At 42.0% G+C, this 25,099-nt stretch overlaps 1 long non-coding RNA gene across 1 annotated transcript in view; it reads right to left on the reverse strand.

Moving 5' to 3' along the window:
• The window catches only part of LOC134342502 (uncharacterized), a 53,267-nt gene extending 32,258 nt beyond the window's left edge, over nt 1-21,009 (reverse strand). Inside the window, exon 1 of the long non-coding RNA XR_010017032.1 lies at nt 20,934-21,009. This is a non-coding gene — a long non-coding RNA (uncharacterized LOC134342502). The remainder of the gene's footprint in view (nt 1-20,933) is intronic.
• Between the last annotated feature and the right edge of the window lie 4,090 nt (nt 21,010-25,099).

A 25,099-nucleotide genomic window follows, 5' to 3' on the forward strand; every position in this document is an offset into this window, starting at 1 on the left:
AACTAATCCAAGCTTGTACAACCTGTATTTATAACTAAGACACTCTTATCCAGGCAACATTCTGGCGAACCTCTACTGTAAACAACAGGAATTCTGCAGATGCTGGAAATTCAAGCAAAACACATCAAAGTTGCTGGTGAATGCAGCAGGCCAGGCAGCATCTCTAGGAAGAGGTACAGTCGACGTTTCAGGCTGAAACCCTTCGTCAGGACTAACTGAAGGAAGAGTTAGTAAGAGATTTGAAAGCTGGAGGGGGAGGGGGAGATCCAAAATGATAGGAGAAGACAGGAGGGGGAGGGATGGAGCCAAGAGCTGGACAGGTGATAGGCAAAGGGGGTATGAGAGGATCATGGGACAGGAGGTCCGGGAAGAAAGATGGGGGGGGGGGACCCAGAGGATGGGCAAGGGGTATATTCAGAGGGACAGAGGGAGAAAAAGGAGAGTGAGAGAAAGAATGTGTGCATAAAAATGAGTAACAGATGGGGTACGAGGGGGAGGTGGGGCCTTAGCGGAAGTTAGAGAAGTCAATGTTCATGCCATCAGGTTGGAGGCTACCCAGATGGAATATAAGGTGTTGTTCCTCCAACCTGAGTGTGGCTTCATCTTTACAGTAGAGGAGGCCGTGGATAGACATGTCAGAATGGGAATGGGATGTGGAATTAAAATGTGTGGCCACTGGGAGATCCTGCTTTCTCTGGCGGACAGAGCGTAGATGTTCAGCAAAGCGGTCTCCCAGTCTGCGTCGGGTCTCGCCAATATATAGAAGGCCACATCGGGAGCACCGGACGCAGTATATCACCCCAGTCAACTCACAGGTGAAGTGTTGCCTCACCTGGAAGGACTGTTTGGGGCCCTGAATGGTGGTAAGGGAGGAAGTGTAAAGGCATGTGTAGCACTTGTTCCGCTTACACGGATAATTACCAGGAGGGAGATCAGTGGGGAGGGATGGGGGGGACGAATAAACTAAAGGTGTAGCTATGGGCACCTGTATGGATCCTAGCTATGCCTGCCTTTTTGTTGGGTTTGTGGAACAATCTATGTTCCGTGCCTATTCTGGTATCTGTCCCCCACTTTTCCTTCGCTACATCGACGACTGCATTGGCGCTGCTTCCTGCACGCATGCAGAACTCGTTGACTTTATTAACTTTGCCTCCAACTTTCACCCTGCCCTCAAGTTTACCTGGTCCATTTCCGACACCTCCCTCCCCTTTCTAGATCTTTCTGTCTCTGTCTCTGGAGACAGCTTATCCACTGATGTCTACTATAAGCCTATTGACTCTCACAGCTATCTGGACTATTCCTCTTCTCACCCTGTCTCTTGCAAAAACGCCATCCCCTTCTTGCAATTCCTCCGCCTCCGCCACATCTGCTCTCAGGATGAGGCTTTTCATTCTAGGACGAGGGAGGTGTCTTCCTTTTTTAAAGAAAGGGGCTTCCCTTCCTCCACTATCAACTCTGCTCTTAAACGCATCTCCCCCATTTCATGTACATCTGCTCTCACTACATCCTCCCGCCACCCCACTAAGAATAGGGTTCCCCTGGTCCTCACCTACCACCCCACCAGCCTCTGGGTCCAACATATTATTCTCCGTAACTTCTGCCACCTCCAACGGGATCCCACCACTAAGCACATCTTTCCCTTCCCCCCTCTCTCTGCATTCCGCAGGGATCGCTCCCTACACAACTCCCTTGTCCATTCGTCCCCCCCATCCCTCCCCACTGATCTCCCTCCTGGCACTTATCCGTGTAAGCGGAACAAGTGCTACACATGCCCTTACACTCCCTCCCTTACCACCATTCAGGGCCCCAAACAGTCCTTCCAGGTGAGGCAACACTTCACCTGTGAGTCGACTGGGGTGATATACTGCGTCCGGTGCTCCCGATGTGGCCTTTTATATATTGGCGAGACCCGACGCAGACTGGGAGACGGCTTTGCTGAACATCTACGCTCTGTTCGCCAGAGAAAGCAGGATCTCCCAGTGGCCACACATTTTAATTCCACATCCCATTCCCATTCTGACATGTCTATCCACGGCCTCCTCTACTGTAAAGATGAAGCCACACTCAGGTTGGAGGAACAACACCTTATATTCTATCTGGGTAGCCTCCAACCTGATGGCATGAACATCGACTTCTCTCACTTCCGCTAAGGCCCCACCTCCCCGTCGTACCCCATCTGTTACTCATTTTTATGCACACATTCTTTCTCTCACTCTCCTTTTTCTCCCTCTGTCCCTCTGAATATACCTCTTGCCCATCCTCTGGGTTCCCCCCCCCCCGTCTTTCTTCCCGGACCTCCTGTCCCATGATCCTCTCGTATCCCCTTTTGCCTATCACCTGTCCAGCTCTTGGCTCCATCCCTCCCCCTCCTGTCTTCTCCTATCATTTTGGATCTCCCCCTCCCCCTCCAACTTTCAAATCCCTTACTCACTCTTCCTTCAGTTAGTCCTGACGAGGGGTCTCGGCCTGAAACGTCGACTGCACCTCTTCCTACAGATGCTGCTTGGCCTGCTGTGTTCACCAGCAACTTTGATGTGTGTTGCTTGAACCTCTACTGTATTCTCTTCACCCTTCCTGTAGTACAGTGACCAGAACTAAAAGTTACAAACATCACCTAACCGTAGCTTTAACATAACATCCTGACATTTATCCTCAATACCCTGAATGATGGAGGCAAGCATGCCACACGCTACCTTTCCCGGTTACCTACTTGTTTTGCCACTTTCAGAAAGCTATGAATTTGCACCTTAACATCCCTCTGTGCATCATTGCTCCTCAGGGTCCTGTCACTTTCTATATATTTTACCCACATCTGACCCTTCCTCAAAATGCAGCACCTCACACTTGCCCGGATTAAACTCTCTGCCCATACTTGCAGCTGATCTATATCCTTGTTCACTATACATAATCACCATCAATTTTTGCATCTGCAAACTTGTTAAACAGGCCAACTACACTTTGGTTCAAATCACACAAATGACACAAGTTCCAGCTTTGATTTCCTGTGGAACACCATTGATTGCGGACCTCTCGTCAGAGAAATACCTTAAACCACTAGCATTCTATGACCAATTCGATATTGAATCCAATTTGCTGAGGCACTATAGATCCCATGTACCTTAACCCTCTGGATCCTTTATGAAAAGTTTATGGATGTGATGTTTTGGAATCTGTTTATTTGTTTTTGAGATAGCTGCTACAGTTATGACAAACATGAGGGCAGTGTTCTTGGGGGTTGATTGGATGTGTGGTATATATGAAGTGTAGAAATCAAGTGATGAAAATAGAAAGTTCTTTTTATCCTTTTGGAGAAGGGAAATTCCTCAACTCTTATTTCTTCTGATCTTCATCTCTGGCTGTTTTAGTAACTTTTTAACAATTTTTTTTCTGCTGAATCACTTGTGGCTCAGTAAACATTTGGCTTCTGAGTCAGTAAGTTGTGGGTTCACGTCACATTCCAGACACTTGAATGAGAAAAAAAGCACCAGTGGTGTGACATGACCAATCCGTGGGGTGCCCAATATGTTGTGAAACTGAGAACCCATCTTGGTATCATGGAAACATTGCAAAGAAAGGAAGGGAAATGATATCCCAGCAAAATTTATCCCTCTCTGGGACAGTACCTAATCATTAGCATGTTGCTTGACGAGCTTGAATTAGCTGTTGCATTTTCTAAATTGCCACTTCAGAAGTAAATTATTGGCTTTAAAGTGCCTACGGACATCCTGTAGATGTGAAAGAGACAATATACTGCAATGTCTTTCATTTAAACCTACATCTTGAACACTAACGAGAAAATTTGCAGATGCTTGAAATCAAAGTAATACACACAAAATGTTGGAGGAACTGAACAGGCCGGGCTGCATCTATGGAAAAGAGTAAACAGTCAGATATTTCAGGCCAAAGCCCTTCATCTGGGTAGCCTCCCATCTGACGGCATGAATATCGATTTCTCCTTCAGGAAAAAAAATCTCTCCACCTCCCCTGTTCCTCTATTCCCCACTCTGACCTTTTATATCTTCTCTTCTGCCAATCACTTTCCATTGGGTCCCTTCCTCCTTCTCTTCTTACTCCTATGGTCCACTCTCCTTTCCTATCACATTTCTTCCTCTTCAGCCCTTTACCCTTTCCCACCTCTACCTGGCTTCATCTATCACTTCCAACTAGCTTTTTCTATCTCCCCCCCCCCCCACCTTTTTACTCTGGTATCTTTTCCCTTCCTTTCCAGTCCTGAAGAATTTTTTCAGCCTGAAAAGTCAACTGTTCATTCATTTAGCTGCTGCTTGACCTGCTGAGCTCTCCCAGCATTCGGTGTGTGTATGTGTTTCTTCATACCTTCTATTCTGGTAGAGCAGTCTCAGTGGCAACTGGTCCTCCACCTGCGAACAGGGGTTACTAGGGGTGGGGGTGGTGGGAGATTCCAGGTGGCAAGCTCAGTTCCACTCTTCACTAACTTCAGACCGACTTGGTGCTGTTGTAATGTCACTATCCAACACCTGGTGGCAGTATTGGATTACTATGGAAACATTTCATCTGTGGGGATAGGGAGGGTAATAATTCATTTTTCCTGCCTCTCTGGATCTTTATGAAACATTCACTGATTTATCTTTCACGCTAGATAAAAGGCCCTTATCCAATACATTGACTGTATATTTCCCTCCATAGATGCGCCCCAGCCTGCTGAGTTCCTCCCACATTCTGTTCCCTTTGCTCAATGTTCTACCTGAAAAATCAAAATGAATATGTAAAAATATTGCCACAGATGCAGCTTGGCTCGCTGAGTTCTTCTGGCATCCTCTTTTCTGCCAAATAAAAGCTGGTGTCATGTATTTTAAACTCATCAGTACTTTCACTAGTGTTGATCCATTGGTGAGTGGAAAGTTGAATAGAATAGGCCTATATGGAATTAAGAATACAAGACAATTGTATTAAGATGTGTAAAATCCAAAATGGTTAACACAGCATATACAGTGAGATTGTTTCTGAAGTCTAGAATTGGTGATAGGTTTAATTTTTTAAGGTTTTTGACATACAGTACTGTGCAAAAGGGTTAGGCACATATATATGTAGCTGGGGTGCCTAAGAACTTTGCAAACTTGGAATGGAGAGAGAGTTTGTAAATGTGGCAGGAGCAAAGGATATTGGGGAATGGCAAGGGTGTGGGACAGGTGGCAGAGAAGGAGTGCCAAGGTGAGGGGTGGTGCGGGTGCAAACACATCCAGCCCTGAGACACTAGGTAAGGTCATTTGATTCCAAACAATTGGTTTATTGATCATTACAGAATGTCTCTCTAGTGTTTTCCCACTCACTTCCCCTTTTCCCAACCGTGATTCCCTTCTCCCTGCCTCCTTCTCACTTTTAGTCCACAATAGCAACCCATATCAGAAACAGGTTTTTCATCACTCACGTGTCATGAAATTTCTTTTTCCTGCATCAGCAGTACAGTGCAATACATAAAATTACTACAGTACTGTTGATATGTGTGTAGGTTTTGTTGTATGGAGACAAAGGTGAGTTCATTTGATGGTTGTGAATGCACTTGAATATTATACAACGAGAGGAAGCATTCTCACTTCCAACCTTGTTAATGCAAGGAAGTTGTAGTTAGAACAGCTGAAGACGTTTACTTACATCCAACGTATCACCCTTCAACACCCTACCCTTTATCTCGGCTTTCTACAAAAAACACTTTCCAATGCTCCCTTAATTACTTATTCCTCCCCTGCAACCCATCTCTGTCCCCCAGCACTTTCCATAGTAAACATAGGTGATGCAGCACTTGTCTCCACACTCCTCTCCTCTCCCCCCCCCCCCCCGCCCACCATCCAGGGACTTAAACTGCCCTTCCAGGTGAGCCAGAGATTCATTTGTACCTCCTTCAACTTCATCTATTGCATTTTCTGTGGCCTCGTCTATATCAGTGAGACAGAATGTAGACTAGGCAATGGTTTTGTAGAGCACCACTGCTCCATCTGTAACAACAATTTTGTGTCTCCAGTAAGATGGTTGCACGCTTGATAGCAGCAGCCTCCCTGGGTCGAACAAATGGTGCAAATTTTTGTCCTAAATGTGTTTTTTTTTCTCGCGATTGCAACACCCTATTTGACAATGGTAATGCAGCCAGTCATGTGTCCAGTTCATCGTCGAGACCAATGACGGAGGGGTCATTGGCCTCACTTGTTGTGCCCTCCAGGCCATCATGCGGTGACGTTGCCTGTTATAGCTGCTCAGGGAAGGAGGCAGTGTTGGGAGAGAACAGAAGCCTGGTGGGTGCACTGGAATCTATGCTGGGCTGGGGGCTAGCCACTGCAGGCGGGCTCTCTTTTTGGTGGTGTTCTCCAGTGTTCGCTCCATGGAAGACCAGCTGGATTGCCTTCGTCTGCAGCTGACTCAGTGTGAGATGAGAAACTGCTCGGTGCTTGTTCTTGTGGAAACATGGCTCTAGGACAACATCCATGCACTATCAATCTTCAGTCCATACCACTCAGGGACTTGTGTTAATATTATTTTGTGACTGTATATGCTACAATAATGATTTATGACTGTATAAATGACTGCACCTCGGCCCTGGAGGAACAATGTTTCATTTAGCTGTATAAATGTGTATGGTTGAATGACAATTAAACTTGAACTTGGTTGCATGCTATTTCAGTTCCTCTTATCCTACCTGCCTGTTCTTGGCCTCCTCTGCTTCCTCAGGGAGGCTAAGTGCAAACTAGAATAACTCGTCATGTTTCACTTGAGTAGCCAGCAGCTAAATTGTCCTTGAGCAGTGGAGGTACGTCACTACCAAAGGAGGTGTAAGGCACTCCTTCTCTCTGCTAGTCTGCTGATCACCCTTGGGCAAGATGTAGCACCTGCTAATTCCCTTCCCCCCCCCCCCCAATCAGGGTCACATGAAGCCATAGGAGCCAGTGGTGGATAGTCGTATGAGCATCTGGTGCATATCACAAGTCCTAGTTATGTGATCACATAGTGTAATTGATAATGGTCGGGGTCTTGTAAAGACACTTCTGTAGAAAAATTTGCCAAAGACAATCCTGGTCATGGAAAGACCATGATCGCCGACGCCGTGCAACACGGCACATAACGAATGAATGAACCTGCAGCTAATGGTATGAACACTGAATTTTTCAATTTCAAGTAACCTGCTGCTCCATTGACTCTGTCTACACTTGCTGCTTTGGTAAAGTATCCAGCATATAGTCAAAGGCCACACCCATCTCAACATTCTCTCTTCTCTTCCGCCCCCCCCCCACCCCTCTAGTCGGGCAGAAGACAAAAGCCTGAAAGCACGTACATACCACTGGGCTCAAGGACAGCTTCTTTCCCACTGTCCCACTGTGAGAAGTCTATTGAATGGTCCCTTTGATAAGACAGATTCTTGATTTCACAATCTACCTTTGCACTTCATTTTCTGCCTATACTATACCTTTCCTGTAGCAGTAACAAAGCTTGGCTGCTGTCTGTACGGATTTTGCTGTTATCACTAGGTTTCCTCTGACTGCTTGCTTCAATTTCTTCCTGCATCCCAAAGATGTTCTGGTAGTTTCTGTGGCCATCAGAATTGTGGTTATGTTACAAGGAAATAGTGGGTGATTAGTATTAATGGGAAGCAGCATAGACTTCATAGGCCAAGTGATTTTCTCCTATGAAATGAAAAATTATGCTTAATAACCACAATCTTCCATTTGCTTCAGAACACATGGGCCTCTGCAGAGTTAACAGACCTTTTGACAAAGGAGGTCTGACCTAAAAGATTAACTGTTTTTCTTTCCACATATGCTCTCTGACCTGACATGTACATCCAGCAATTTCTACTTATGAAAACACTCAGCCGTTCAGGCAGCGTCTCTGAGGGAAGGAGGGTAGAGTTAATTTTCCAGGCTGGTAACTCTCAATCAGGATCCTTGCACAATGGCTGATCTTGTGTGTAGTGGGGATGGTGCTTAAGCTCTTCTCTGCCTGTTGGAAGACACAGCCATGAGTGTTGTCATTTTTTTCCCTCTGTCAACCTAGAATTTTGAAGAAGCTACAAGCATCCTTGGATTATGAGTGTGATCTTTGTTCCCACCAATGTTTAGATGCTGTTCGTAACAGCGAGAGCTTGTCATTACAACCCTTGGAAAAGGAAATATGTCATCTTTACCAGGTTGACTCTGAACTTGTGTTTGAAATGGGTAGGAGTTTGAGGGAATTTAGAGCTTAAAAGTAAATACAGAATTTGCCATGAGTAAACAAATTGGGTATTAATTTTTTTTAGAGGCAAAGCATAAATTTATCTCATAAGTTATGGCAAGGGTGTTTGGTTGTTTTATTAGTAACAATATATTTTGCAGTGAAATGTCTGTTAGAAGCAACAGGTTCATAAACTATCTGTTCAAGCTCCATGCTGTCATTTGGTGTTGGCAGCTTATTATATGGATGTTATTCAGCATTATAATAGAGAAACATGTGCTGTTTTGTTGGGTACAATCCCACCACTTCCTGTAAACTGCAGGAGTTTCCTCTTGGTGCTCTGGTTTCCTCCCACAGTCCATAAAAGTACTAGTTGGTAGGTGAATTGATCATTGTAAATTGTCCCATGATTAAATTGGGGGATTGCTGGGTGGCGTGGCTTGAAGGGTCAGAAAGGCCTATTCTGTGCTGTATCTCAATAAATAAATAAGACTTCTGAACTTAAAAAAAACTGAGCTAGATTTTCTTTACTTCCTTATTTTACTTCCTGAGAAGCTTGCGAAGATTTGGCGTGATATCCAAAATTTTGACAAATTTCTGTAGATGTATGGTGGAGAGTATATTGACTGGCTGCATCACAGGCCGGTATGACCAATGGCCTAGAATGGAAAATCATACGAAGAGTAGTGGATATGGGTAAAGCTTCCCCACCATCAAGTACACCTACACAAAAACATCGTTACAAGAAAGCAGCATCCATCATCAGGGACTCCCACCACCCAGGTCATCCTCTTTTCTTGCCGCTGCCATCAGGAAGAAGGTACAGGAGACTCAGGACTCTCACCACCAGGTTCAGGAACGGTTACTGCTCCTTAACCATCAGGTTCTTGAACCAAAGGGGAGAACTTCACTCAACTTTACTTGCCCTATCATTGAGCAGTTCTCACTTACTATGGACTCACTTTCAAGGACTCTACTGTATATTTCTATTTATTGAGTAGTTCTCTATTTATTGCTTATTTAATTATTATTATTTCTTTTCCTTTTGTGTTTTCACAGTTTGTAGTCCTTTGCACACTGCCCACTCTTTTATTGAGGTCTTATATTGATTATATTGGATTTATTGAGTATGCCTCCAAGAAAATGAATCTCAGGGTTGTATATGGTGACATGCATGTACTTGGATAATACATTTACTTTGAACTTTAATACACATTGTGGTTTTGTCTGTATTTGTTGAGTAAACATGGATCAAGTGTGGCTTCTAAGTTATTGGTTGCTTTCATCTTGTCTGTTTATGTGGAGTTTTGTTTACCCTATGTTACAACTCTTATTGCAATTTATTTGCTCTTGTAAGTTTCCTATGGTTCAGTACAATAATTCCCTTCCTAGAAGTGGTGAAATGATTGCATTGAACGATGGAAATCTGATTCTTAGTTTTTTTTTGTTCCCGCCAATGTTTAACGTAATCAAGATGAGTAAATGTTCCAGCTTTATACAGCCCTGCACCTGTAACTATCTGTCATTCCTGAACAAGGGCAATCCATTTACAAACGTGTAGATGAATCTACAAAATAACTTGCTTTTCCAGAGAAGAGTGAAAAATTGTGCATTTTTGTTATCTTAAGCAACCGCAGAAAATATTGGAAATACACAGCAGGTCAGAATCACGTTTAATATCACTGACATATGTTGTAAAATTTGTTAACTTGGCAGCAGCAGTACAATGCAAAGCATGATATATGTAGAAAAAATAAATAACTGAATTACAGCAAATATATATTAAAATAAATAGTGCAAAGACAAAAGTAAAGTAGTGAGTTAGTGTTCATGGGTCCAATGCCCATTTAGGAATTGGATGGCAGTGGGGAAGAAGCTGTTCCTAATTGCTGAGTGTGTGCCTTCAGGCTCCTGTCCTCCTTGATGGTAACAATGAGAAGAGGGCATGTCCTGGGTGGTGGGGGTCCTTTCTGAGGCATTGCTCTTTATAGATGTCTTGGATACTGTACTATGGAGGCTAGAGCTAGTAATACTAATCACTGATTTCTATGATTTTCAGGTGGCTTCTGTGGAGAAGAGAAACAAATTAATGCTCAGAGTTGATGATTTTTCCTGAGAAAGAGGAAAGGTTTGAAAAAATGTTAAATGGTTGCAGAAAAGAGGGAGTGGTGGAGAGAACAATTGACACGGAGGAGGCCTAGACGGGTACTGAACGTCAGCTGAGAAAGGGTGATGAAAGCTTCTTAATTGCAGTGATCTTTTTATGGAAGGCATTAAATGGATAGGTGAGGAAAGTGGGAAAATAAAACACTGCAGCATTTGGAAATTGGAAATAAAAAGAACATACTGGAAAAAAATCTGGCAGTATTTGTGGAGAGAGAAAACTATCATTGGAACTGGTAAGTTCTCAGATTAACTAAAAAGTCAAAAATTGTTGAATTCAGCATTGAACCCTGAGGGCTGTAATGTGCTTGATTGGAAATTTTCATAATTAAAATGACATAGGATAAAACAATTTGGCTATTTATCTACTTACTAACTAAATTACTTAAGTTATTTACTAACTTACTGAGATACAGCGTGGAACAGGGCTTTCTGGTTCTTCGAGACGTGCCACCCAGCAACCCCTGATTTAATCCTAGCTTAATCATGGCACAATTTACAGTTACCATTTAACCAATCGGCATGACTTTGGACTGTGGGAGGAAACCAGAGAGCCTGGAAGAAATCCATGCAGAGATGGGGAGAACGTACAAACCCTTTAAAGAGAGTAGCAGGAATTGAACCCAGGTCGCTGGTGTGCTAACCGCTATGCCACAGTACAGCCCATTATTCCATCCCCCTTCATATTTCTCTATAGTGAAATCAAATCATTAGAAAGGGATGACATAGGGTCAGAGATGTTAAATCATTGTGGATAGAGCTAAGGAATTGCAAGGGTAAAAGGACCCTGAAGAGACTTGTATACAAATCACCAAACAGTAGTAAGGATGTGGCCTACAAATTACAATGGGAGATAGAAATGTCTGCCAAAAGGGAATGTTACAATAGTGACATGGGATTTCAATATGCAGGTGGATTGGGGAAAGTCGGGTTGGTGCTGGATTCCAGATGGGAGAATTTCTAGAATGCCTACACAATGGCTTTTAGAACAGCTCGTGATTAACCCACTGGGGGATCAGCTATTCTGGATTGGGTAGTGTGCAATGAACCAGAGTTGATTAGAGAGCTTAAGGTAAAAGAACCCCAAGGGATAAGTGATCATAATACAGGTTTTCTCCGCCATCCGAAGGTAGAGCGTTCCTATGAAACGGTTTGTAAGCCGAAATGTCGTAAAGCGAAGAAGCAGTTACCATTTATTTATATGGGAAAATTTTGTGAGCGTTCGCAGACCCAAAAATAACCTACCAAATCATGCCAAATAACACATAAAACCTAAAATAACAGTAACATATAGTAAAAGCAGGAATGATATGGTAAATACACAGCCTATATAAAGTAGAAATACTTCTCTACAACGATTGCCTGCACAGATCTCCGTAGCAAAAATCTCACGCAAGTGCTCTTGGCAGAAAATCTCACACAAGCGCTGTTGGCATAAACGTGCTCTCCAGTAACCTTTAAACTATGAAGCTGCCGAATCTACCAAATAACATGTAAAAATACACAGCCTATATAAAAGTAGAAATAATGTATGTACAGTGTGGTATCACCTACCGGAATTGGGAAAACAGCGCTAAGCACACTGATGATGGTGTGTTAGACTGAGTCATCGTAGGCTGGGTGGTGCAGTGGCCCCCCACTCTCTGGGCCGCCGACCCGATACATTGCGGCGAAGAACGCAGCGGTAGCCGGGAGGCACACAGCACATCTTTAAGAAAAAAGCCGAAATAAACATGCTAATTGATTAGGTGCTGCCCGGCACGTAAATGTCGGCGCAGATCAGAGGTGATTGCCGATTGCGTCACCTCTGATCTGGGCTGACAATTACGTGCTAGGCGGCACCTAATTAATTAGCATGTTTATTTCGGCTTTTTTCTTAAAGATGTGCTGTGTGCCTCCCGGCTACCGCTGCGTTCTTCACGAATTGGTACAGCATCTGTCCGGGGCCTGGGTGGTGGGACACGGGGGTGTCATCTCATCGTCGATCAGGGCAGGCAGCTCATCTTCTCCTATGACTGCCCGCTTCGATGTCGAAGGTCGAGGTTCGTTGTCTGCTGTGGCTGATGTGGAAGGCTTGCTTGACTGCTGAGCCTCGCGCATTTTTCTATCATACAGTTGTTTGTAAGCACTCAAACCATCCTGCAAGTATCCCCTAAACCTACTTACCCTTTCAAAATTAAAGTCGTACTTTATTATTGCAGCGAAAATCTCACGCAGTTGCTTCACGTTCAGTTCCTGGACGACTTCACTTTCGGTCTGTTCGCTACTGCATTCGGTTTTGATTATTATCATTTCCTCTTCCAATTGCATCAGCTCTTCATCTATCAGTTCTTGGTCATAGGATGCCAAAACCTCTTCAACATCATCTTTGTCAGCTTCCACAAGCCAAACTCACTTTGTCCTTGCTTCGTTCACCACAATTGAAATGCTTAATTATGCTTAGTTTTACGCTAAGTGTAACACCCTTACGAGCTCTTTCAGGCTTTTCTGACACAGTAGAATTCATCTTGCAAATGGCTGCTCACAGGCTCGTGATTAAGCAATGCTGTTCCGAATCCGGGGGAGAGCGGCTGCTTGGGGTGTGCGCTGGTTTTTTCGCGCGCTGATTTTTTATTGTGCGCTGCCTTTCTTCGTAACAGTGAAAACACCTTCTGAAAGTGAAAACAGGGTACTAATGTAGGTCTTTCGTAACAGTGAGGTTTCCTCAAGCGAACGTTTGAAAAGCGGGGTCACCTGTATAATCAAAATCATCCTGAAATTGGAGGAGGAGTTGAAGTCAAATGTATCAATATTACAGTGGAGTAAAGGGAATTACTGACACACGGGAGAGGAGTTGACCAGAATTGATTAGAAAAGAACACTGGCAGGGATGATGGCAGAGCAGCAATGGCTGGAATTTCTGGAAACAATTCGGAAGGCACATGATATATACACCCCAAAGCGGAAGAAGTATTCTAAAGGCAAGATGATGCAACTATGGCTGACGAGAGAAGTCATAGAGAACATAAAAGCCAAAGCGAAAGCATATAGAGCAAATATCATTGGAAATTAGATGATTAGGAAGCTTTCGAAACCCAACAGAAGGCAACTAAAAAAGTCTTTAAGAAGAAAAAAATGGAATACGAATGTAAGCTAGCCAATAATATTAAAGAGGATACAAATTTTTTTTTCCCCAGATACAAAGTGTAAAAGAACAGAGAGAATAGATATTTAGACCACTGGGAAACAGAGCTGGAGACGTAGTAATAGGGAACAAGGAAATGGCAGATGAGCTGAATAAGTATTTTGCATCAGTCTTCACTGTGGAAAACCCTAACAGTATGTGGAAGTTCCAGGTGTCAGGGGTCAGGACCTCTGGTTGGGAAGATGTTGGAGTTGATTATTAACAATGAGGTGTCTGGGTACTTGAAAGCACTTGATAAAATAAGCTGTAGTCAGCATGGTTTTCTCAAGGGAAAATCTTGCCTGACAAATCTGTTGAAATTCTTTGAAGAAATAACAAGCAGGATAGACAAAGGAGAATCGGTTGATGTTGCCTCCTTTGATTTTCAGAAAGCCTTTGACAAGGTGCCACACATGGGGCTGCTTAACAAGCTACAAGCCTATGGTATTACAGGAAAGATTCTGGCATGATAAAGCAGTGGCTGATTGGCAGGAGACAAAGATTGGGAATAAAGGGAGCCTTTTCTGGTTGGTTGCTGGTGACTAGTGGTGTCTCGTAGGGGTCTGTGTTATGACTGCTTTTTACATTATATGTCAATGATTTGGATGATGGAATTGATGGCTTTGCTGGAAGGATTGCAGACGACATGAAGCTAGGTGGAGGGGCAGGTAGTTTTGAGGAGGCTACAGAAGGACTTGGACAAATTAGGCAGGGGCAGATGGAGTACAGTGTTGGGGAGTGTATGGTCATGCACTTTGTTAGAAGAAATGGAAGGGTTGACTATTTCTAAATGGAGAGAAAATTCAAAAATCTTAAGTGCAAAGGGACTTGGGAATCCTTGGGCAGGATTCCGTAAAGGTTAATTTGCAGGTTGAGTTTGTGGTGAGGAAGGCAAATGTGGTGTTAGTATTCATTTCAAGAGAACTAGAATATAAATGCAAGGATATAACGTTGAATCTTTATGAAACAATGGTGAGGCCTCACTTGGAGTATTTTGAACAGTTTTGGGCCACTCTCTTTAGAAAGGATGTGCTGAAACTGGAGAGGGTTCAAAGGAGGTTCACAAATGATTCCAGGACTGAATGGTTTGTCACATGAAGAATATTTGATGGCTCTGGGCCTGCATTCACTAGAATTCAAAAGAATGAGGGATGACTTGATTGAAACCTATTGCATGGTGTAAGGCGTTGATAGAGTAGATGGGGAGAGTGGTGAATCTGTGGAATTCTTTGCCCCAGGCAGCTGTGGAGGCCATCTTTATGTATGTTTGTATATTTAAGGTAGAGGTTAATAGATTCTTGATTGGTCAGAGCATGAAGGGATATGGGAAGAAGGCGGGAGACTGGGGCTGAGAGGAAAATTGGATCAGCCATGATGAAATGGGGAGCAGACTTGATGGGCCAAATGGCCTAATTCTGCTCCATATCATATTGTATTATGGTCTTATAACCCTGCCATTCTCTCACTGGTTTCCATTTTTGATTATGCCATTAACTTGTACCACACTGTAATTTACAGTTGCTTATTAACCAATGGCACATCTTGGGATGGGAGGTGAATGGAGAAACCCACAGAGATGGCATCTGAGGGTAGGATTGAACCTGGGGCTCTGGGGCTGTGGAGCTGTGATGCAGTACCAGAAGATGCTGTTCCTTGATATTTTTGTTTATTATTTGGCTATCAATGAAGTGGTGCCAGAGGCCTTTTTTTTAGAAAGTGGGATCAGAGTAGGAGTGGATGGAAAAAGCATAGAATTGAAATTGAGGGTTAGCTTACTGTATTGAGTAGAGGTGTTGTGCAAAGTGATCACGCAATCTGTATTGGGTTTCTCTAACATGACTATCACATGATGAGTATTTTGTGCCATGCACTAAAGTAAGTGGTTTTCGAGTGTCATGGTTATAATGAGGAGTGACATTACTGAGCAAATACTGCGGCGGTAGTTAGGTTGAATGATCAGATTTGGTACTTGTTACAGAGTTCCTGGGTGGGACCCTGTGAGACAGTAACAAAACAGGTCTCATCATGTTAGTTCCTGTTAAAACTGTATCTCACAGAGGCAATGTCTTGTGCAGGGGTTTCAGTTCAGGAATCATCTTGTATTGATCTCCAATTCTTCGGTTTAGTCTATGCAAGAGTAGTTGCAGGTCTTGACCTGAAAAGTCAACTGTCTATTTGTCTCCACAGAAACAAGCCATTCATCCCGTCTTGTCTATCCTGGATATAGTACTTATCATCATTAATCCCATTTACCTGTGTTAGATCCATAGCCTTCTGTGTGTTGGCAATTCAAATATTTGTCTCAATGCTTAAATATTGTCACAGCATCTGCCTCCACCAATTCTACAGGCAGCACTTTCCAGACGCTGGTCATCCTCTGTGTGATTCTATCGCTCCAGCTCCATTGCCACAGAGTAGTCTCATCTTGTTGACTCAGATATCCTCCACTGCTCGCCAGCATTATCAATGTGTATTTCAAGAGGTTTTGATGCTGGGGAACACTTCCCAAAGTGATCCGACCTTAGGTTGTACTTCAGAATAGGAATGGATATCCTCATGGAGAAATTCGCTGGTCATATTGGGGGTGATTTCAATTCACAGATTAAGGTAATTTAAGCCATCCTCAATTGCACTAGCAATCACCACTTTCCACCCCGCAAACAAGAATATCTGTCTAGTGCAGGGGTCCCCAACCTGGGGTCCATGGACCCCTCAGTTAATGGTAGCGGTCCATGGCTTAAAAAGGGTTGGGAACTCTGGTCTAGAGGGAATCACAAAGGGAATTCAGAAAGAAGGGAAGAAAAAGAGGAAGGGGAAATTTTTAAAAAAGTACTCAAAATAGTAAAATAAATAGATGTTAAAAATAAAAAGTCAAGCAGCAAATGGTTCAATGTACAGAAAAATGTAGTGATCGGATTAAGACACTATATTTGAATTCCTACATTTACAGCAAGGTGAATAATTAATAGCACAAATAGAGATAGATGGTTGTGATCTCATTACCAGTATGGAAACATGGTTATGGGGTGACTGAAGCTGAGAGTGAAATATTTACATTTGGGATGGAGAGATAAGGAGGAAAAGGAGGTGGTGTAGCAATAGTAACAAGGGGGGAGATCACGCAATGATGAGAAATGATATTTGGCTTGATAGGTGGTGCATAGATAAAATCAGTTTAGCTAAGAAATAGCAAACAGCAAGTAAGAGCAGTAGGAGTTTTTTATAGGCCATCCTTAGCAGTTGTAATATTGGGTGTGAAAAAGTCAGGGAATTAAAGATGTATGTTGAAGGATAATGCAGTAATCATGCAACACTTTAACCAACATAGATTTGCAATTTAAATTTGTTATAATAAGGTGGTTGGTATAGTCATGGAATGTGTACAAGTTGCTTTTCTCAATCAATATTTTGAGGAGCCATGGTAAGAGTCTGAATCTCATTTGTTATTAAGGGACCTTTAAAAGAGAATGGCCATTATGTGATAGAGTGATATCACAGTTTTTGTACATCAGTACAAACTATGGTCTTAACCTAAATAAAGAATACTTTTGCAACATGAGAGTTGATTATGGTTGATTGGGAGAACACATTGATAATGAACAGGCAATGGTTAGTATATAACTACATAATTTGGGGGGAAAAATTTATTTTTTTAAAGTACAAAAGAATCCAATACAATTTTGTTGTTGACTGGAGAGATAAAAGATAATGAAATCAAAGGGAAATGCTTAAGTTGACAAAAATAGCAAATGGCTTAAGGATTGGGAGCACCTTGAACTTGGCAAAGAAGGACTGAGAAATACAGAAAGGCAAAGAAATATGAATGTAGGCTGTTATGAAATGTGGATTGTAAAAGCTTTTGTAGTCTTTCAAGTAAAAGACAAGTGAAATATGGATCAATTATAGCCATAGGATACTGAATAATGGGGAATTAGAAATGGTAGAGAAAAGAGAATTCAGCTGTTAATTTATCATGAATCTTGGAGTCGCGCTGTGTGGCATGCACTCACTGGCCCACCAGTCCACATTGATCACCCTGTGCCCATCTCTGCTAACTCATGTCGTAGCACTTGATCTGTAACCACCTCTGACTTGGTAATTCAGGTATTTTACTGGATGCTACTTAAATATTCTGAGAAACTCCACCTTCATCACCCACTTAAATATGTTCCAGATTTATTTCTCAGTGGAAAATTGTTCTTCCTGAGGTCCCTTGCTGCCCCATACTTTAAACCTACACCTTCTGATGTAGGGAAAAGTTTTCCACTATTTAGTCAATGAAAGCGCTTCATAATTGTGTATACCTCAGACCCCCTCTCAGCTATTTTTAGTCTAAAATAAACAAACCTAGCCTATACAATCTCTCCTCATCATTGAAACTCTTCATCCTGAAGCCTTTTCAGATAAGTCTCCTCTGCACCCTCTCCAGGGCCATCCTTCCTGTAGTGTGGTCAGTGACCAGAACTGTAAACAGGACTCTGCCTAAGGCCTAAGGAAACTTTTATAAAGTTGTACTAGTGTTTCCCTACTCGCATATACTATGCCTCAACTAATGAAGGCAGGGATCATCTCAACCATTATATGTGCTAGTGCTTTGGTTGATTGTAATCACGGAAGAATACACACAAAGCCTGCTGTATATATTAGAGAATCAAGTCCAATGTGAATAAGAACATAAAATAAGAGTAGAATTAGGCCATTCAGCTCGTCATATCTGTCCCACCATTCAATCATGGCTGATATTTTTTCAACCCAATTCACCCATCTTCTCCCTGTATACACTTAAACCCCACCCACGCATCAATCAAGAAGTTCAAGTTTAATTGTCATTCAACCATACACATGAATACAAACAAAACAGCATTCCTCCAGGGCCAGGGTGCAAAACATGGTACACAGCAAATATATTAACAATAACACAATCACAAAATAATATTAGTTCCTCAGTAGCATGGCCTGAAGTTTGGTGTGTGTAATGTCTGCAAGAACAAGCCTGCAGCAGTTCCTCATCATGCGCTAGTGAGAGGTGACCTGATAGAGATGTATAAGATGATGAGAGGCATTGACTGTGTGGACAGTCGGAGGCTTTTTCCCAGGGCTAAAATGGCTAGCACGAGAGGGCATAGTTTTAAGATGCTTGGAAGTAGGTACAGAGGAGATATCAGGGGCAAGTTTTTCCTTCAGAGAGTGGTGAGTGTGTGGAATGGGCTGCCGGCGACAGTGGTCTAGGTGGATATGATGGGGTCTTTTAAGAGACTCCTGGATGGGTACATGGAGCTTAAAAAAAAAATAGAGGGCTATGGGTAACTCTTGGTCATTTCTAAGGTAAGGACATGTTCAGCATAGCTTTGTGGGCCAAAGGTCCTCAATTGTGCTGTAGGTACTCTGTCTCTATGCAGCCACAGATGAACATAATCCAGTTTGTCTTCCACCAAGTCAACACTGGGAACAGCACCAATGGCAAGAGCCAGACCCCAATTCAGTACGGACTCCAGCACGCCCACCATACCTCTGCTCTCAGCCTCCCTGCCTCTGGTGTCTCCGGCTCCAACAGGTGACCCCACAGCATGAGGGTCTGGTCCACCTGACAACCGAGGCCACAAAGCTTCCCTGCCATCATATCACCAGTAAACCAGGCTTGCAGTATTCTACATTACCAATGTCCAATAGGGTCTTGCGATCACAAGAAAAATGTCCAAGACAGTCACTTGAACCTGTCAATCTTTACAAATACATCTAATAACATGGTCTCCATGGTAACATACTCCATAGTTTCTTCACTTTCCAGCTGAAGAAATTCTTTCTCACCTCAGTTTTAAAGGGACATCCCTTTATTCTGAGGTGCCTCCAGATCCTGTACTCTCCTACAAATGAAAGCATCTTCCATCCTCGCTCTATCTAGGCATTTCAGTAGCTATTAGATTTGAATAAGCTCTCTTCTTCTCATTCTGAACTCCAAGTACAGATCCAGAGACATTAACTTCAGTAGAGACTTTAAAAGTAACTTAGGTATTATTTTGACAGATACTTGAAAGCTGACAAATCCCAGGAACCCAAGGTGACCATCCTGGAATTTTGAATCAAATGACTTTAGGTATGATAGACACTCTGGTTTTTACTTTCCAAAGTACTATAGATTCTGGAATAAGTTCAGGACCTGGAAAGTAGCACATGTTAACTCCCTATTTAAGAAGGGAATGTGACAGTAGATAGGAAGCTACTAGCCTGTTAGCCTGATCTTAGTAAGAGGGAAAATACTGCAATCTGTAATGAAGGGTGTAATAATACCTTGAAAAAAATAATGGAGTGAGTAGACTCAATACAAATTTAACAAAGTAAATTTACGGAGCTCTTAGAGGGTGTGACTAGTAAAATGTGTAAGGGAGAAATAAGTGTGGTGTAATTGTATTTTCTGAAAGTGTTCAATAACACCCAGTTGGTGAACAAGGTCTGAACTCCTGGACTTCAGGGTAATAAATGAGTTGGATGGAGAATTAGTTATCAAACAAAGGAAAAGCAAGGACTAAATAGACTATTCATGGGTCAGTAAGGTGGGATTCTGCAGAGATTAGTGCTTGGGCCCCAACCCTTAATGTTCTATATCAACAATTTGGCTAAACTGCCACATTTCCAAGTACTAAAGTTGTTGGGATTTGATTGTAGAGAAGGATGTAGCAAGGCTTACGGCTGATATGGGAAATCTGAGAGGTGGGCTGAAGGATGTAGGGAACTAAAATGTGATGTTGTCTACTTTGGTGCAAGTATTAGGGTATTTATTAAATGGTGAAGGATTGTTGATGCTCACAGGGACCTTGGCGTAATTATACAAGTCAGTGAAGGCAAACATGCAAATATAACTAATGATTAAGATGGCAAGTAGTTATCATATGGCACAAGAAAATAAGGGCACGGGTATTGCCAATTGGCTCTTCCAAACCTGTCTTGCCTTTTGATATAATACTCAGTTTGCTTTGGCCTAAACTATTAAGCAAGCTTTCATTGTCCATCGGTGCTGCTGACCTGCTGAGTGTTTCTAGTATTTTCAATAGATTGATTATTTTTATAATCCATCAGCTCTGGAGCTAGAACAGAGATTGCACAGGCCATATTGAAGGTTAGAAAAATGTATAAAGATTTGTCGTGAATGCTTGGAATTCTTTACTCCAGAGAGCTGTGGGACTTTGTCAATGTATTAATTCAAAAGGGTTTGGTAGATTTCTGGATATTAAGGAAGATGAGGGACAGTTCTGGAAAATGGTAATGAGATAGAAGTTTAGTCATGTTCTTATTCACTGACAAAGCAGGATCAAAGGTGTGGGTAATACAATATATTCCTATGTTCTTAAGAATTTCAATTAACTTGTAAGTCTAATGAATGGCTGCATGATTTCCATGAAAAGAAAGCAAGTTACTTTAAACAATCACCCACCTGTTGCCATCCTGTAGCAATTTCTCTGCAATCAGTAAATAGTGTAGAAGTTTGCTATAAAGAGAAACCAACTTTTATTTAAAGTAATGCACGTCACTCTGGCTGGGCTTGTCCAGGCTTGTTTCTTTGTCTCTCAGAGACACACCCAAGAACTCACTGTAACAATATATTAACCAAATCTGATTGTACGTTGTTACTTACCACTACCACAATGTTTTTATACAGCCCTACATAACTATTGCTTATAGCTGGCAGTCATGATGCCTTAGGGTGTTGTTCTTTCTTATTGCCAAGTACTCATGGAATCCTACAGTCTGGAAACCATCTCCTCAGCATTGTTGCAGGAAAACAGCATCCATCATCAGGGACCCCCACCATCCAGGTCATGTTCTTTTTTCGCCGTTGCCATCAGGAAGAAGGTACAGAACCTCAGGAACTCGCCGCTAGGTTCAGGAACAGTTATTACCCTTCAACCATCAGGCTCGAACCAGTACTGATGAAGAGTTTTGGCCAGAAACGTTGACTCTTTACTCTTTCTCATAGGTGCTGCCTGGGTTGCTGAGTTTCCTTCAGCACTTTGTGTGTTTTAAGGCATCCGTTAGTCTTGCAAGACCATGGATCTGCGCCTGGAAAGTCTTCACTCTCCAGGGCGCAGGCCTGGGCAAGGTTGTATGGAAGACCGGCAGCTGCCCGTGCTGCAAGTCTCCCCTCTCCACACCACAGATGTTGTCCAAGGGAAGGGCAAGGGCCGATATAGCTTGGCACCAGTGTCGTCGCAGAGTGATGTGTGGTTAATTGCCTTGTGTGTATTACTTTGATTTACAGGATCTGCAGATTTTCTTTGTCATCCAGATGTCATCAGCTGCAGGTTAGCAACTCAGTTGAAATTGTGATTCACTTACAAAAAGGTGTTCAACATATAATTGAAGAAGCAGTGAAAATGAACACGTGTAATGTTTTTTCCCAGAAAGCCCTCTTTTTGACTGAGTACCCCCTACTGTGACTAATGTGAGATAATTAGGATTCCATTCAGCCTGCTGGTTGCTTCAAAAGTTTCTTTTATATAGATCCCGTGAGATTTAATTTAGATTCTGTTATCTTTGATGTAATCTCTGCTTTGCTCATTCTGAAAGAGAAATACTGTAGATCACTTCCTTTCTCACTTCCTGACATTGTATCATCGTTCCCATCAAATGGAGAGTGGGATAGCTATTAAAGATATCATGAAATAGCATGAGGATTGGATCTTTCAGCCTCGGACCATTCTAAATGATAGCTCGGCTTTAATGCAGTGCCACTTGTCTGCACAAACTGATACACTGATTTGTCAATGCCTTTAAAGACTAATGATCTGTCTTGAAGCTTCTTAGTAGTACTACTTCTAGAACCCAAAGTTCCATAGATTAATTACTGTTTTCTGTCTGCTGATCAATCACCTAATTGTTACAGTATGTTCTGATTTTTGTGTGACACCTTAACAAAGGCCTCCCCATAGCCCAAGTACACCCTTATCAATGTTGCTCCTTTATCTGTCCTGCTAGATACAAACTTAAAGGGTCTACAGTTTAAAGAGTAACACACAAAATGCTGGAGGAACTCAGCAGGTCAGGCAACACCAATGGAAAGGAATAAAGAGTTGACATTTTAGGTGTTTGATAAAACATGATTTTCCTTAAACCAAGTAAACGCTGCCCAATCTTCTTATTATTTTGGATGATCCATGCTACTACCCACTTCTCAACAGAGCCTTGTGGTTTAATTTGGTCACTTTTTAAAGTCACGGCATTACATTTACTACTGTAGGACACTATCTTCCAAAAATTCCACAGATTCCAGGTGACAGCCAGTTTGTCCATTATTTCTGTAGCCACAACCTTTGAAACTGGTGCACCACTTCAGGTCCATTAATTGCTCCAATATTTGTTTTAAACTAAAGACATTTTTTTTTTCAAATCCTCCACTTCACACCAGTCCTCATAGACTGTGATTAACTTGGTGTCCAAAAATCAGTTGATCTTATTCTTGAAAATAATCAGTGGCCTTGCACCTACAGCTCTCTGATGTGAAGATATCTAATTCTTGGAGACCACTGAGCTTGCGCTTGCACTGCCAATGGTAACCTGACCCTTGAGGAAGGCAATGTCTCCTCCCATGACCTTAGCAGGACCGATGATCAATTTAATCCTGTCAACCAGTATTTGCATATGAAGTGCTACGGGTTCCCTAAAATGTTAATTCCTTCATTATATGGTTCTGATTGGGTGTAAAGCAAGAAGAAATATGTTGTTTGTATTGCTATGGAGATGTTTAGCTGTCAAGATATTGTGTTTAAAAGTCATAATATGATTACCAAAACCTGAATTGATTGCTCTTTGAAGACCAGATAAAATTGGAGCAAGAGGATGTCTTGAACAAGTGAACAAGATTGACCCATATTGACGAGAGAAATGAGGAGAGATCTCATTGAGAAGTATAAGACTGCAAGAGAGGGTAAGCAGGGTAGATGCCAAGAAATCGTTTTAAATGGCTGAACTTTCTTGAACTAGCAATATTGTGTGAGGGTAAGGTTCAGGCATTTCGGAATGAGTTGAGGGTTCACTCAGTCAAGGTTTGTGCAATTATCCAGCCTCAAAATGGTATTCTTGGTAATCACTGCATCTTTGCAATGTATGCAATTATTGTGCACCATAGTTGAACTTAATAAGCAATCATCAGTATAGTTTGCATTTTGCCGTACAATGTAAAGGTTGTCCATACATAAGCTTTACTCTTTCTGGAGGTGCTTTTTTAAAATAAATCATTCAAAGGATGTGGGCTCTGCAGACAGAGCTAGTATTTAACTGCCCGTCTCTAGTTGCCTTTGAGGTGAGTTGGTTGGTAAGTTGCCTTCTTGAACAACTGCAGTGCTTGAGATTTGGGTGTTCCCACAATGCTCTTTGGAAGGAAGTTCCAGCAAAAACGAAAGAACAGTGATATAATGTCTGTTGTTAGACTGTTAGGCAAAAAACTAATGGCAGACAGTTCATTCTTAAGTAAGATTCATGTTTGATGGTGATATCAGGATGAAGATTAAGTTTCACTTGGAGGGTTCCAGATTCTTGGCATTCTTAGAGTTCAGACATAGTGTATTTAAGGGTGAAATTATTGGACTTCAGAATTTTGAGAATCTGATTTGGTAAGGATAGTTGATGAGATACATGATTAACCATGATCATATTGAGTAAAAGGATTATTATGTGACCTATTGGATTTCACGCGATTTATTCTTTGTCTGAGGATATAACTTCAAAAGGCAGTGATTGAAGTGACAATTTCTGTAATGTCATGTGATATGTTTGGTTGCTGTATATCACATGCTTTGCAATAGGAATTACTTGTGTTATTGAGGGAGGATTGCTGGGGAGTTTTCTGTCTGTTCAGTAAGATTGTTTTTAAAAGTCTATTCAAACAGCAAAGAGAGACAGGACCTTGGTTTACACCTCATCTTACTTTAGACACTGATGCTTCCTTGAACCTACATTCCAGTAACTGTTGAGGCCTGATGACCAAGTCCTGGAGTGGGGTTCAGATCTGACATCTTGGGTGAGATAGCAATGAACAGATGATAATGATACAACAAAAAGTAAGTGACATGCTATTTAAATTCATTATTAATTTCCTCATTTTCTGGTGGAGTTTTGAAATCTGATATCTTTAGTGTAGATTTTTGCTGTTATTTCATAATGGTATCTACGGCATGCTTATACCAATATGCATACTTACACCAATAAGCATACGTCTTGTAATTTTGAAGCCACAGCTGGTAGTGAACGGTCAAAGTGATGAATTTGAACTTGGTCTTTGAAATGTATTTTCTATGTTTATATTTTAATGACATGAATAACTGCAATAACAATTGCCTGTGCATTTTTGCTCTTGCTTCATAATTTTAACTTTCCTTCAAATTTCACTGTCCTCTGGATGGTGATTACATGGCTTTGAAACTTGACCATTTTTTATGTTAAGCAGTGGGTAGCTCAGTGCACAGATTGAATAATCTGTTCCAAAGTAAACAATCATTAATGCTGCGGGACATGTACTAGCATCTGGAAGACTGGCTTTTTTTTCCCCATTTTTTCTTCTTTTGCCTGTTACACTGCTGACATTTAGGGTAGTGATGAAAGTTC

This window comes from Mobula hypostoma, chromosome 2 (genome assembly GCF_963921235.1).
Source record: "Mobula hypostoma chromosome 2, sMobHyp1.1, whole genome shotgun sequence".
Lineage (NCBI taxonomy): Eukaryota > Metazoa > Chordata > Chondrichthyes > Myliobatiformes > Myliobatidae > Mobula > Mobula hypostoma.